The sequence below is a fragment of the Lithobates pipiens genome, unplaced genomic scaffold (genome assembly GCF_037356315.1).
Source record: "Lithobates pipiens isolate NorthernLeopardFrog02 unplaced genomic scaffold, aLitPip1_a1.2 Scaffold_8, whole genome shotgun sequence".
Lineage (NCBI taxonomy): Eukaryota > Metazoa > Chordata > Amphibia > Anura > Ranidae > Lithobates > Lithobates pipiens.
In genome coordinates this window covers 339,971,778-339,985,519 of record NW_027507903.1, presented here as the reverse complement: position 1 = coordinate 339,985,519, position 13,742 = coordinate 339,971,778, and the positions used below count along the sequence as shown (strand labels likewise).

The 13,742-nt window shown below is 44.5% G+C and overlaps 1 protein-coding gene across 4 annotated transcripts in view; it reads left to right on the top strand.

The window, feature by feature from the left end:
* ARHGAP26 (Rho GTPase activating protein 26) overlaps positions 1-13,742 on the top strand; it is a 724,944-nt gene that overhangs the window by 135,009 nt on the left and 576,193 nt on the right. The gene's annotated exons all lie outside the window — the stretch shown is intronic.

The window sequence follows — 13,742 nt, the reverse complement described above, 5'->3', positions numbered from 1 at the left end:
GGAACCTTTTTTCTGAGTCGGAGCGACTCGAGTCGCTCCTCTCAGAACGGTTCCATTGTACAGAACGGGGGCGACTTGCGAGAGCGAGGCGAGTCGTGTCGCCTCGCATCGCCCGCAGTGTGAACCGGCTCTAAGACTCCCTGGCCAATCTGGTCTCAGGACCCGCTTCCTGATTGGCCAGGAGGAGAATCGGGAAGACAATAGAGAATATTAATTTGCTATTGTCACAAAACTGGGTGGGCCCAGGGTGCAGTACTTTGCACCCCCAGCCCACCCTTTTTGGAAGCAAAGTGCTAAAAACCCCCATTGCAATAATGCGTCTGGTGTCCTGCATGTAGAGTAAGGGCGGATGCATGGATTAGAAGGGTGGCGCCCCTGTGCCCCATATGGACGGATCGCCACTGTCCAGAATAAAGGGAGATTTAGACACATGTCTAAAACTACCCTAAGGGAAGATACCTGGCATGAATTTGCTGTGTAAAGATTTATCACTCTGATGCTGCATACACACGATCGGACATTCTGACAACAAAAACCTGGGATTTCTTTCCGACGGATGTTGGCTCAAGCTTGTCTTCCATACACACGGTCGCACAAATGTTGTCGGAAATTCAGATCGGCAAGAACACGTATGACGAGCCGAGAAAAATGAAGTTCAATAGCCAGTGCGGCTCTTCTGCTTGAGTCCGAGCATGCGTGGAATTTTGTGCATAGGAATTGTGTACACATGATCAGAATTTTGTTGTCGGAAAATTTGAGAGCCAGCTCTCAAATTTTTGTTGTCAGAAATTCCGACAAAAAATGTCCGATGAAGCCTACACACGGTCGGAATTTCCCACAACAAGCTCCCATCGATTATTTGTTGTCGGAAATTCCGATCGTGTGTACGTGGCATAAGTCACTACTTTTTTCTAATTTTGGTGTGCAAGCCCCTACTTTTGCTAGTCTCACTCACAAGGGCTCAGAAAGACAGGTATGGGAAGTCACACTAATTGATACCCTTATTCTCATAAATAATGAATACGCATCCACTACTTTAAAGTATAACTAAAGGCAAAACATTTTTTTTTCTTTTTGGATCAAGCAAGGCCCCAGTGAGTTTTTTTTTTTTTTTGTGTCCCTAAGGCCGCGTACACACGGGCGGACTGTTCGCCCAATTTAGTTTGTCAAACAATCCGACAAACAGTCCGCTCAAAATTTGCATGAGCGGACTTGACCACACACGATGAACGAACAGTCCGCTGAAAGCGTGCGCGATGACGTGAACAGCACGTACGACGGGACTAGAAAAACGACGTCCTATACACTGCAATGCAACCTTCGGCGTGTAAATCCTTTCTGAGCATGCGCGGAACTTAGTTTGACGAACAAGCCTACACACGAGCGGACTGTCCGCTCAAACCAAGTTTCAGCGGACTGTCTTACGGGAATTCCGAAAAACTTTGTTCGTCAGACTGTCCGCTGAAACTGTCCGCTGAAGCCCACACACGAGCGGACTGTCCGCTGAAACACTGTTCAGCGGACAAAGTTGGGCGAACAGTCCGCCCGTGTGTACGCGGCCTTAGGAGAAATTTCCCTTCACTACCTGTGCCATAGCCAAAACAGGAAGTGAGAAGAAAGCCCTCCCAAGTGAGGGAATCCCAGGGTATCACCAGAGTCACTGGAACTTGTGTCCCCAATGATAGATTTCCCCTCTATTGTTATTCTAGTGTCAACCCAAAATTTGGGGGTGAATCTCCCTAATGTGGGCACAGACCGCAAAAAAAAAAAACGGTCGTGCAAAGTTGTTGCGCTGTGCAACAACAAATGTTCATACGTCCAAAGCATAAATAAAGAATCAAATGAATGTGTAGATATACCGTATTTAGACCTTCAGTAAAAAGTCCCAAAGAGTGCATCCATGTAAATAATCCACTTAAAATATCCCCAGTGAGATCCCCCACCATGCCACATGTAGCCTTTTACCAATTGAAGAGATCCCAAATTATAGGTGGTTGACACTGCTGCAGCTAATACATCCAGCATTAGGGGAACCACATGAAAAACCCACAGGGAGACTCGATCTGATCCCCTCTTTTGCTCCATAGATGTTAATCCTGCAAAGGAAACAAATAACAGCCTCCAATAGTGTAAAACTTTATTAGGAATATTTGTGTTGGCCAACCCCTTGAGAACGTCCTTCTGGAGGAAACGTGTCAGGCGGAGCCTGTGCTGACGTCATCACGCATGCTGGAGCCAGAACTAGTGCCGCTGTACACTGTTTAAAGCAAGAGATTTTACACTATAGGAGGCTGGTATTTGTTTCCTTTGCTGGATTAAGATCTATGGAGAAAATTAGATGATCCAATCGAGTCTCTGTTGGTGTGCCCTGTGGTTCCCCTATTGCTGGATGCATTGGCTGCAGCAGTTTCCACCACCTATAATTTGGGGTCTCCTCATTTGGTAAGAGGCTACATGTGGCATGGTGGGGGATCTCACTGGGGATAAGTGGATTATTCACTTGGATTCCTTTGGCACTTTTTATGTGTATTTTCACTGAAGGTGTTAATATATCCCCACTCTCATTCATTCACTTATTTATTCATGCTTTGAATGGATGAATTTTTGTTTTTATTTTTAAATGGAGTTTTAAAGGCACAGCTCAACAACATTGCACAATAGGTTTTACTCACTTGTTTTTTGGTGTTATTGAGTGCCGCTGTAGTGATACATTTGATTCTTGCACTTAACGCAGTTTTTAGTTTTATTTTTAAACAACAAAAACCTGACAGGGGTTCTAATCCATCTCCATCCTTTTCCAAAACAAAATAAAAAGGTTTTGCTTTTAATGACTCTGTAATCTATTTTTCATGATATTGTTTCTTATGATAAAAAAAAGTGTATGCACCTTTCCAAAAAACGCAGCCACATGGAAATCACATGGTCTTTTTGACCATACGATTTGCCTGTGGTTCCTGCACCTGGACACGGGTTGCATGCTGAGATGCCTGGGGGTGCATTCAGAATGAATGGCAGTCCCACACCTCTCATAAGAGCAGAGCGATTTTAGCTGCGGGTGCCGGAACAGATAAGATTCCTGAAGCCACACGCAAAGGTGTGACCTTAGCGTCACTGTTTTTCTGTCTCCTTGTAATGTGAGTTCCTAGTTATGGTCGTGCATACTACAAATCCCATACAGTCCATAGCTAAATGAAATAGAAGGTACTTTTTTGAGTTAAGAAATACATACTCAAAGTAAAAAAAATAAAATAAAACCCTTACAAGCCATTGGAGAAGATAATTTTTAATTTTTTTTTTTAGTAATGTTAGGCGTGTCCTGGGAAGTCATATGCTGCCTATAGTAGTAAATTCCCATCAAAGCAAAGTTTTTTTTTTTTTTAAGAAATACTTAAACCATGCTGAGGATACTTGCATAATTTTGTTCTACAGAAAGTTGGCAACTGCAACCAAGCCAGTGTTTCAACACAGACATGCTGTGTACAATTTAATAATCCTCACTTCACAGGTGCAAGCAGGAAATCAGATCTCAAAGTGTCGCCATAGACGTTAACAATGCTGTATGCATTAATGTGTCTGACTCATGCTCCCTTTCATTAGTTAAGGTAGTTGTATCCTGTAATCTCTGTAATGGGTAATTGCACTCAGCTGGTTGTCACTGAGAAATACTGTAGTCTCATTTCTGCAGAAATTTTATTGAAGAAGCTAGCTGTGGATTTACACAAAAATGCTAGATTGGTGGTTTACCATGCAGTACATGAGTAAGGCCTGACTCATACTGGTACAACACGACAGTCGTACGACTGTGGATCCGACTTTACCCTGTGGCTTGAAACCAGATATCCATCCGACTTCAATGAATGGGGATCTGACTTTGATCCCGACAATGACAGGCGCGGGGTTCCCCCCCAAGATCCATACCAGACCCTTATTTGAGCACGCAGCCCGGCAGGTCAGGAAAAGGGAGGGGTTGAGTGAGCGCCCCCCCCTTCCTGGATCGCACCAGGCCACATGTCCTCAACATGGGGGGGGGGCCCACCCCAAAGAACCTTGTCCCCATGTTGATGATAAGGGCCTCTTCCTGACAACCTTGGCCACGGGATCTGCGGGCAGGGGGCCTTTTCGGAATCTGGAAGCCCCCTTTAACAAGAAGCCCCCACATCCCAGCCCCATGTGAATGAGTAATGGGGTACATTGTACACTTACCCATTCACCTAAAAACAAGTGTCGAAAATAAAATGCAGCACACTGTTATTTAAAGTAATTTATTAAGGCAGCTCCAGCGTCACTTCTGATTTCTTCTCCCCTCTCTGACTCTTCTCTCTCTTCTGACATCCCTGATGTCTTCTGCCTCTGCCAGTTCTTCTCCCCTCTCCGGTTCTTCTCCGCTGATGTCTTCTAGCCCTATGTCCATTGTTTTCTGCCTCTGACGGGTTTCTTCTCTGTGCTGTCTTCTCCCTCTGTTCTTCTTCTGATTTTGCCTTTACACGCTGACCCGGAGTAATGCCACATCTGCCGTGTGCTATGACTTATAAAGACATGGGGTGGGGCCACCCAGTGATGTCACATAGAGGCCAAGCCCCCTTATGCCATCACCGCTCCATCAAGCACCCACCCTTCCATGTTGAGGGCATGCGACAGGGTACGGTTCGGGGGGGGGGGGGGGCACTCACACGCCCCTACCCTCTTTCCTGACCTGCTGGGCTGTGTGCTTGGATAAGAAGCATGGGGGTCCTCCTTAAAATCCATGCCAGACAGAAGGGCCTGATATGATCTTGGAGGAGGAACCCATGGCGTTTAAAAAAAATAAAAAATGTTATTTGGTGTGGAGTTCCCCTTCAAGATCAAGTCACATGTCAAAGTCAAGTCAGTTAAGATGGTGATCTGACTTTGATCCGAGATCAGTGATATTCAGTGGGCTGCAGTAGGATCAAAGTCAGACCAAAGTAGTGCAGGGATCATTTTCAGTCGGACCAGTTAAGATGGCTCTCATAGGGAAACCTTGATTTGCACATGCAACATGAGCTCCCAAAGTCGGAGCGTTTGTCATGCAAGTGTGAACCCAGCCTAAAAGTCGAACTCCAGCCTAAAATGTTTTATTCGTTTTAGACCTAGGAAGGGTTAAAACGTGGAACCAAACTCTTCTTTTCATATCTGCAGAGGATGTTGCCATCTATGTAGAGCTACAGTTGTAATTACTGCACATCAGCTATGAAATCTGCTATTTGAGAGCTTGAATGGTCAGTTGTAAGCTGACGAGGAAAAAGCCTTAAAAAGGCATAAAAGCACAATGCAACGCATGCAAAAATGCAATGCATATGTGCCTCCTTTCTTCTATTCCCTGAAAACATCCGTTGTATACAGACAAAACGCATGTAGGGGCGAAGCCAGTAGCTCATGATGTTATACACCTGTTGATGTTCTCTGATATAGTGTTTTTTACCTGTGAGATACTTTTATATTTGTGAGTATATTTGTTTCAAATAAATTCTGTTGTTTTAAGCAATACTACTCTATGGTCCTTTGCTCTTTCCTCCGTTTATCTCTATTCTGTGGGGTAGTCTTTGGAGAAGCTGGAGTCTGCGATCTTTCATTTGGTGATCTCTTATAATTTGGAGATCATTACCATTTGGTAAGGGAATCGGCATGCTTGGTAGTGGTAGTCGGACTATTGCAAGGTAGTGTGGGTCTATTGCGTGTGGGTTATGCGCAAGTTTAGATTATATGTTCTGTGATTGACACTTCACCACTTTTTTTGATGTATATTGTATATGAAGTCTTTTGTTAGGAGTTATGATTATATACGACTATTGACATATTGGTTTTGCACATGTTTTTAATTATTGCTAGATTTTTCTGGTGTCTGGAATATTCACTCACAGGCCACTTTGTTCGGGACACCTTGCTAGTACATTGTTGGACCCTTTCTTGCCTTCAGACCTGCCTTTAATTTCTTGTGGCATAGATTCAACAAGGTGTTGGAAACATTTCTCAGATTTGGGTCCATATTGATATGATCGCATCACGCAGTTGCTGCAGATTTGTCAGCTGCACATCCATGATGTCAATCTCTGGTTTCACCACATCCTAAAGGTGCTCTATTGGATTTAGATCTGGGGACTGTGAAGGCCATTGGAGTATATTGAACTTATTGTCATGTTCAAGAAACCAGTGGTGAGATGATTTGAGCTTTGTGACATAGTGCATTATCCTGCTGGAAGTAGCCATCAGAAGATGGGTACACTGTAGCCATAAAGTGATGGACATGGTCAGCAACAACACTCAGGTAGGCCGTGGCATTTAAACAATGCTCAATTGTTATTAAGGGGCCCAAAGTGTGCCAAGAAAATATCCCCAACATCATTACACCACCGTCACCAGCCTGAACCGTTGAAACAATGCAGGATGGATCCATGTTTTCATGTTGTTTACACCAAATCCTAACCCTACCATCTGAATGTGGCAGCTGAAATCCAGACTCACCAGACCAGGCAATGTTTTTCCAATCTTCTATTGTCCACTTTTGGTGAGCCATTCACTGGATATTTTCTCTTTTTCGGACCATTCTCTGTAAACCCTAGAGATGATTGTGCATGAAAATTCCAGTAGATCTGCAGTTTTTGAAATACTCAGACCAGGCCGTCTGCCACTAAGAACCATGCCACGTTCAAAGCCACTTAAAGAGGAAGTAAACCCTGATGGGTTTACTTCCTCTTTGATTCCCTGCAAAGGTAAAGCATAATGGACTACTATGCATCACATAGTAGTCCATTATGTGTCACTTACCTGACACAGGAGCCAGCGAAGTCACCGATGTCCCCTGTAGTTCCGAGCATCCATCTTCTTGGTGGGTCTCCGTGGGTCTCGCTGCTCTGGTGCTGTGATTCGCTGGAGCAGCGGTGACGTCACTCCTGCGCATGCGCACGGGAGCCAACACTCGCGGCATATTGCCACGATCTGCGGCTTACCCAGTGCGCCTGCGCGCCGCTGTCTGCGGCACATGCGCCGTAGACAGCGGTGGCTGTCTTCAGGTAAATATCTACTCAACCGTATAGGTTTAGGAGATATTTCTTGGACCTACAGGTAAGCCTTAATCTAGGCTTACCTGTAGGTCAAAGTGGTTTGTAAGGGTTTACAACCACTTTAAAGCCCCTTTCTTCCCCATTATGATGCTCCAGTTTGAATTTCGTCGTCTTCACCATGTCTTGATGCCTAAATGCATTGAGTTGCTGCCATGTGATTGACTGACTTAGCACTTTGTTTTACCAAGCAAGTGTAGCTAATAAAGTGGCAGGTGAATGTATAAGTGCAGCATCACCCTTTCGCACTAAGTGCACAATTCTGTGTTTAAATGCATATGTGCCAATGCACACGTTGCGGTGTGAACCTACCCTAAATGTAGCATACACTGCACTTGTCTTAGTAGACAGAGTGTAAATGAAAACATCCATTGGTATATTTAGGGACATTTATTTAACATTTCTAACTTGAACATTCTTTTGAGCAATGGTTAACTGAGTGGGTTTAGTTCTGCTTTATGGTTTTTATTGTTCTCTGTGAAAAAGTGAAGGGAAACCTTTGTGCAAACCCCCAGTCAGGTGAAAACAGTTAGGCCGCGTACACACGCGGGGACTGTTCGCCCAACTTTGTCCGTCAAACAGTTTCGGCAAACAGTCCGCTCAAAATTAGCATGGACGGACATGGCCACACACGACGAACGAACAGTTTGCTCAAACCGTGCGCGATGACGTGAACGGCACGTACGACGGGACGAAAAATACGACGTCCTATACACTGCATTATAACTTTCGGCGTGTAAATCCTTTCTGAGCATGCGCGGAACTTAGTTTGACGAACAAGCCTACACACGAGGGGACTGTTCGCTGAAACAAAGTTTCAGCGGACAGTTTTTCGGAATTTCCGAAAAACCTTGTTCAGCGGACTGTTCGCTGAAACTGTCCGCTGAAAGCCCACACACGAGCGGACTGTTTGCCGAAACACTGTTCAGCGGACAAAGTTGGGCGAACAGTCCCCGCGTGTGTACGCGGCCTCAGGCCTCATTCACGGGTTAGTTGGTAAGAGTAGGTGGTTGAGCTGGGGTTTTACTACCCCCCGACCAGCAAGCTGCACATTAATGGCCAGTGCTCATCATTGGTACCACCACCAATGTTGTTGAAAGTTCTTTCTAGCAGGGATTTCCCAGTGTTTCATAAAATCTGTATATATAATAAAAAGCACTCCTAAAAGGTTTAGGCCTCATTCACACGTAAGCATACACCCGTGTGAGGGTCGTGTTTGCCCGCATGGGATGTATAGGTGTTCCATGCATTCACATGCAGGTAGTCCCATTTGTGTCAATTGGGATGCAATGGCTGCATGGACATAGCCACTGCTCCCGATTGGACATTTGTACGGGTGCTGGTGCGTGTCTCTGAACTCACGTTTCCTGCATTTGGGGACATGGACCTGAATGCCAAATTGTCCGTGCAGCTCCTGCATTCCTGTTGACATGAATAGGACTGCCTGCAGTGGAATACAATGCATAGAACCCCTGTGCATCCTGTGCAGTCAAGACATGGCCCTCACACAGGTGAATGAGGCCGTCATTGCTCTGGTGGCAATTTCTGATGGCCACACTTCTTAAAGTGATTGTAAAAGCAGAAGGCTTTTTATCTTCATGCACAGCAGCCCTCCTAAAACTTTCCTGAGGTCCTTCTAGATCCAGCGATGTTGTAGGAGCGTCTTGGCTGCCTGGGACTCCCCTCCTCGTTGGCTCCCGCTGATGTTAAAGTCAGTCATCCAATGAGGAGAGAAAGGGGGCCAGGCCGCAGCTCTTTGTCTGGCTCATGTGCCCCCATAGCAAGCTGCTGGCTGTAGGGGCACTCAACAGGAGTGAGGGACCAGGAGCATCAGAGAAGTGGAGGATCCAGGCTGCAACTGCACAGAGCAGGTAAGTATAACATGTTTTTATATTTAAAATGTAAAAAAAAGACGTTACACTCACTTTAAGTGATGGTCCACTGTGTTCTATTTTTATCATGTTTTGGACTCCTACCACTACTTTGATTCTGCCTCTAAATTTAAGGGCAAATTCACACATTAACCACTTCCCGACCGGCACACACAGATGTTCGTCGGCAGAATGGCAAAGTCAGCAAATTGGCGTACAGGTACGTCCCTTTTAAATTTGCCGCCATGCCATCACGTGCGTGCCGGTCGGGACCTCCATGAGTCCGATCGCGCGTCCTGCAGACTCGATCGCCGCGGGGATCCCCGCGATCGTCTCACGGGGAGGAAGAACCGGGAGATGCTAAAGTAAACAAGAAGCTCCCCGTTCTGCCTAGCAACAGTGTCACTGATCTCTGCTCCCTGTGATTGGAGCAGAGATCTGTGATGTGTAAAACACAGCCACGCCCCCCACAGTTAGCAACACACCCCTAGGACACACTTAACCCCTACACTGCCACCTAGTGGTTAACCCCTTCACTGCCGGTGTCATTTACACAGGAATCGGTGCATTTGTATTGCACCGATTGCTGTATAAATGACAATGGTCCCAAAAATGTGTCAAAAATGTCTGATGTGTCCGCCATAATGTCGCAGTCACAATAAAAATCAGTGATCGCCGCCATTACTAGTAAAAAATTTTTTTTATAAAAATGCCATAAACTATCCCTATTTTGTAAACGCTATAACTTTTGCGCAAACCAATCATTCGCTTATTGCGATTTATTTATTTATTTATATTTTTTTGATTTTTTTTCATTACCAAAAATATGTAGAAGAATACGTATCGCCCTAAACTGAGGAAAAAAATTGTTTTTTTTAATATTTTTGGGGGATATTTATTATAGTAAAAAGTAAAAAATAATGCGTTTTTTTCAAAATTGGCACTCCTTTTTTTGTGTATAGCGCAAAAAAAAAAAAAACGCAGCGGTGATCAAATACCACCAAAAGAAAGCCCTATTTGTGGCAAAAAAGGACATCAATTTTGTTTGGGAGCCACGTCACACGACCACACAATTGCCAGTTAAAGCGACGCAGTGCCAAATCGCAAAAAGTGCTCTGGTCTCTGGCCAGCAAAATGGTCTGGTCTGAAAATGGTTAACTACATTGTAAAATGCCTGTCACCGCAAGGACACAGAGAAAACAATTTGTTTTTTGTGTGTCTCATTCACGCTGTAACACAGATTGGCGCTGTGCTGTAATAAAATGCTGACGCGCTGCAGTTTATCGCAGAGCACTGTACAGAACTACATGGCACTGTACAGCAGTACAGTGCATCGCTGGAATGAAATGTACTTTTGTACAATTCAAATTAAGTTTGTACAAAAATTTTTTAATAGGGAGCTGTGCAATGCGCTGAATCGCACACCGCACTGCCCAGTAGCGCAATCGGAAACAGCTACTGGAGAGTTGAATAAAAACAGCGGGGAGTTGGGACTTTGAATGAAACCCGTGGCTACAATCTGGTAAAAATGATAAATGTATAAACTCACATTTATTTATTAATACAAATATGTACACGTTTAATCATGACATAATACAAATTTAATAAATTGAATTTTGTTCACATTTTATCATGGCATATTACAGTAATAAAAAGTATTGCTGATTAGTAGCACATTATAGATTCCGATTTATGTTGATGTTGGATTAGAGAGATACCGTATTTGGGTCATAATGAACATTTTGTACAATTGTATTATGCTATGATGGAGCAGGTGGACATATAGGAATCTATAATGTGCTACTAATCAGCAATGCTTTTTGTTACTGTAATGTCATGATGAAACGTGTACATAGATGAATTTATTAAATGTGATATTTGTATTATGTCATAAATAAACATGTACATATATGTATAATTAAATAAACGTGAGTTTTTATATTTATACCAGATTGTAGCCGCATGTTTCATTCAAAGTCCCAACTCCTCGCTGTTTTTATTTATCTTGTAATAGCGATGGAGGCCTATGACCCTACCCTGTCAATGGCTCATTTAAAGTCACAAAAAAATCCCCTTTTTCTTGATCACTGGAGAGTTAAAGCCCTCCAGCCGCTGTCCATTCCTATGTAAATGTAGCCTTTATGTCTAAAAAACCGTGCCCCTTGTAAAGGCCTTGTCTTTCTCCCTATTCTTCAGCTGTTATCCAGCTGTATTATCTGCTGCGTGATGTGGTTCCTTCTGCCAGCCTCTCTATCCCTACAAGACACAGTAGTTCTGTGGGGGCAAGTGGGAAGAACCACAATGACATGGGAGTATCGTATGTTTGTAGGCCATTCTTATAATGGCAGTCATCCCTGGACCCTGACTGAATATTTTTGGGAGGAAAGTCAATTGGCAGGGTTGAATTCTCCCAGCTGACTGTTTTTCCCCAAAATATGACGCTGCAGGTGATATCTGAAGAATTCTTCTCTTCCGTAGGCACAAACATGGACATTTGCCCAATTTGTAGAATGATCCTTTGTATAAAAGTTCATTTGGCAGCTGGATCATGTCTGCACAGCCAGCTGCCATTCAAAGTCTGTAGAACGTTTAAAGCAAAGTCCAAGAATTCTTTTATTTTTTATTTTGGGGTAGGGCTAGAGCCTCTGTGGATTTCTTTTTTTGGTCCATGCCCCATTAGAGAGATGAAAAAAAAAAAAAAATTCTGCCCCGATCCAAACAATATACACATATTTAACACGTGTGCAGAGGCTTAACTGAGAAGATTAGGTGTTGACCTGTGGTCAGACCCGTTAGAACCTCATATTTTATCTGGTTTGAGCACAGACCTTTTTTCTTAGTGTATAGTAAAGTGCTGACCCATTCTTGGTACTGTAACTCCTCTTGTAAAGTGCTGGTCCATTTTTGATACCATAACTTCCCCTGTATAGTAAAGTGCTGCAATTCTTTGCATTGTGATTTGAGCCTATTCATTTTGTGTTGCTCAAATCTCACCACACCCGCATGAAAAAAGTGCCGCTCTGGAATTGAATCACACCCATGTGATCTGATCCTGCCAATCGCACTGCGTTTTGCGAACCATTTTTGGGGTATCCGTTACTTTACATTGACATCTGCAGCAGTTTGCATGAATGCAGTGCGTTTGCAATGTGGGAAACACACCGGAATCGCTGTAAATCCTGCACTGCATCAGTGTGAACCTAGGCTAAATGTAATTGTAATGCCTTATATTACCTTCAGTCTATCAGCCTCGGTTTCTTTAGGTTCAGATGCTGATCTTCCCTGCACAGACCCCTTAAAGTGATACTGAAGTGTCAGTTTTTTTTTCTTTCTTTAAAAATAACATACATGTTCTACTTGTTTGCTATGTTTAGTGGTTTTGCAGATCCTCTTCTTCTCGGGTCCCTCACTGGCGCTTCGGGCCCCTCCCCCCTACCAAGTGTCCCCACAACAAGCAACTTGCTATTGGGGCACCTGAGCCAAGCCGCTGCTCTGTGTGTCCATTCAGACATGGAGCTGAGATTCAGCCCCACACCCCTCTTTCTCCTTATTCTCTCACTGACTTTGACAGCAGCAGGAGCCAATGGCACCATGCTGAAATCTCAGCCAATGAGGAGGAAGATTCCCGGGCAGCTGAAACATTCCTGCAACATCGCTGGATTGAGGTGGGCTCAGTTAAGGCCCCTTTCACACATGCGGACGATATGTCCGTATTTCATCCATCCGTTTGCGGATGAAATACGGGCATACATTCATCCCTATGGGATAGCGGGTGTCTGCGGATGAACATCCGCAGACACCCGATATCGTCCGCCTCCGCTACTGTCCGATTCTGCAGACGGAGGAAAATCCTATTTTTCTATCCGTCTGCAGAGCGGATCGGATGAACATGGACAGACGGTCCGTGCTCGTCCGATCCCCATAGAGGATAGCGGAGAGCTGACAGGGAGGTCCCTGCACAGTGTGCGGAGACCGCCCTGTCCGCCGCCGGCTCAGCGGGGACAACGGAGCGATCCCCGCTGAGCGAGCGGATCATCGCGGGGCGGATCATTACTGATCCGCCCTGTGTGAAAGGGGCCTTAAGTATTAAGCTGCTGCACACAGAAGGCTTTTTATCTTAATGCATGAAATGGATTATGATAAAAAACCTTCTGTCTTTCCAACCACTTTAAAGTGATTGTCAATGTTGGATTTTCTTTTTATTACAAACATATCCTACTTACCTAGTTTTCCACAGAGCAACCCTGATCCTCCTTTTTTGTCCCTTGCTGGCACTTCTGGCTCCTCCTGTCTTCAGAGTTCCCCTATAGCAAGCTGCTTGCTAAGGGGGCACTGGTACCAGTTGATCCCTAGCCGCACTGTTTGCTTCTGTTGACACTGTGTCTCCGCTCCACCCCCTCTTTCCTTCTCACTGGCTGTAATTGACAGCAGCAAGAGCCAATGACCACTGCTGCTGCATTTGAGTCCTGTGAGGGAGAGAGAAAGTGACGCTAGATTGAGATTAGGATCAGGTAAGTAATAAGGGGGTGGGGCTGAGAGGGAGACAGTCACAGAAGGTTTTTTTAATGTAATGGATAGAATGCATTGAAAAAAAAGAAAAACTCTGCTTTTAGAATCACTTTAAATAACTTCCTTCTCTGGCCTAGGGCTACATGTCCCATGAAGCATTGCTCCTTACACATTCACATGTTCTCAAGCTCTTACAGTTATGCGTGAACTGAGCTGCATGTGTGCTGCGCTGTGTATACAGACATGTATTAATGGTATATGTGTGCTGCACTGTATTTCCTGATAT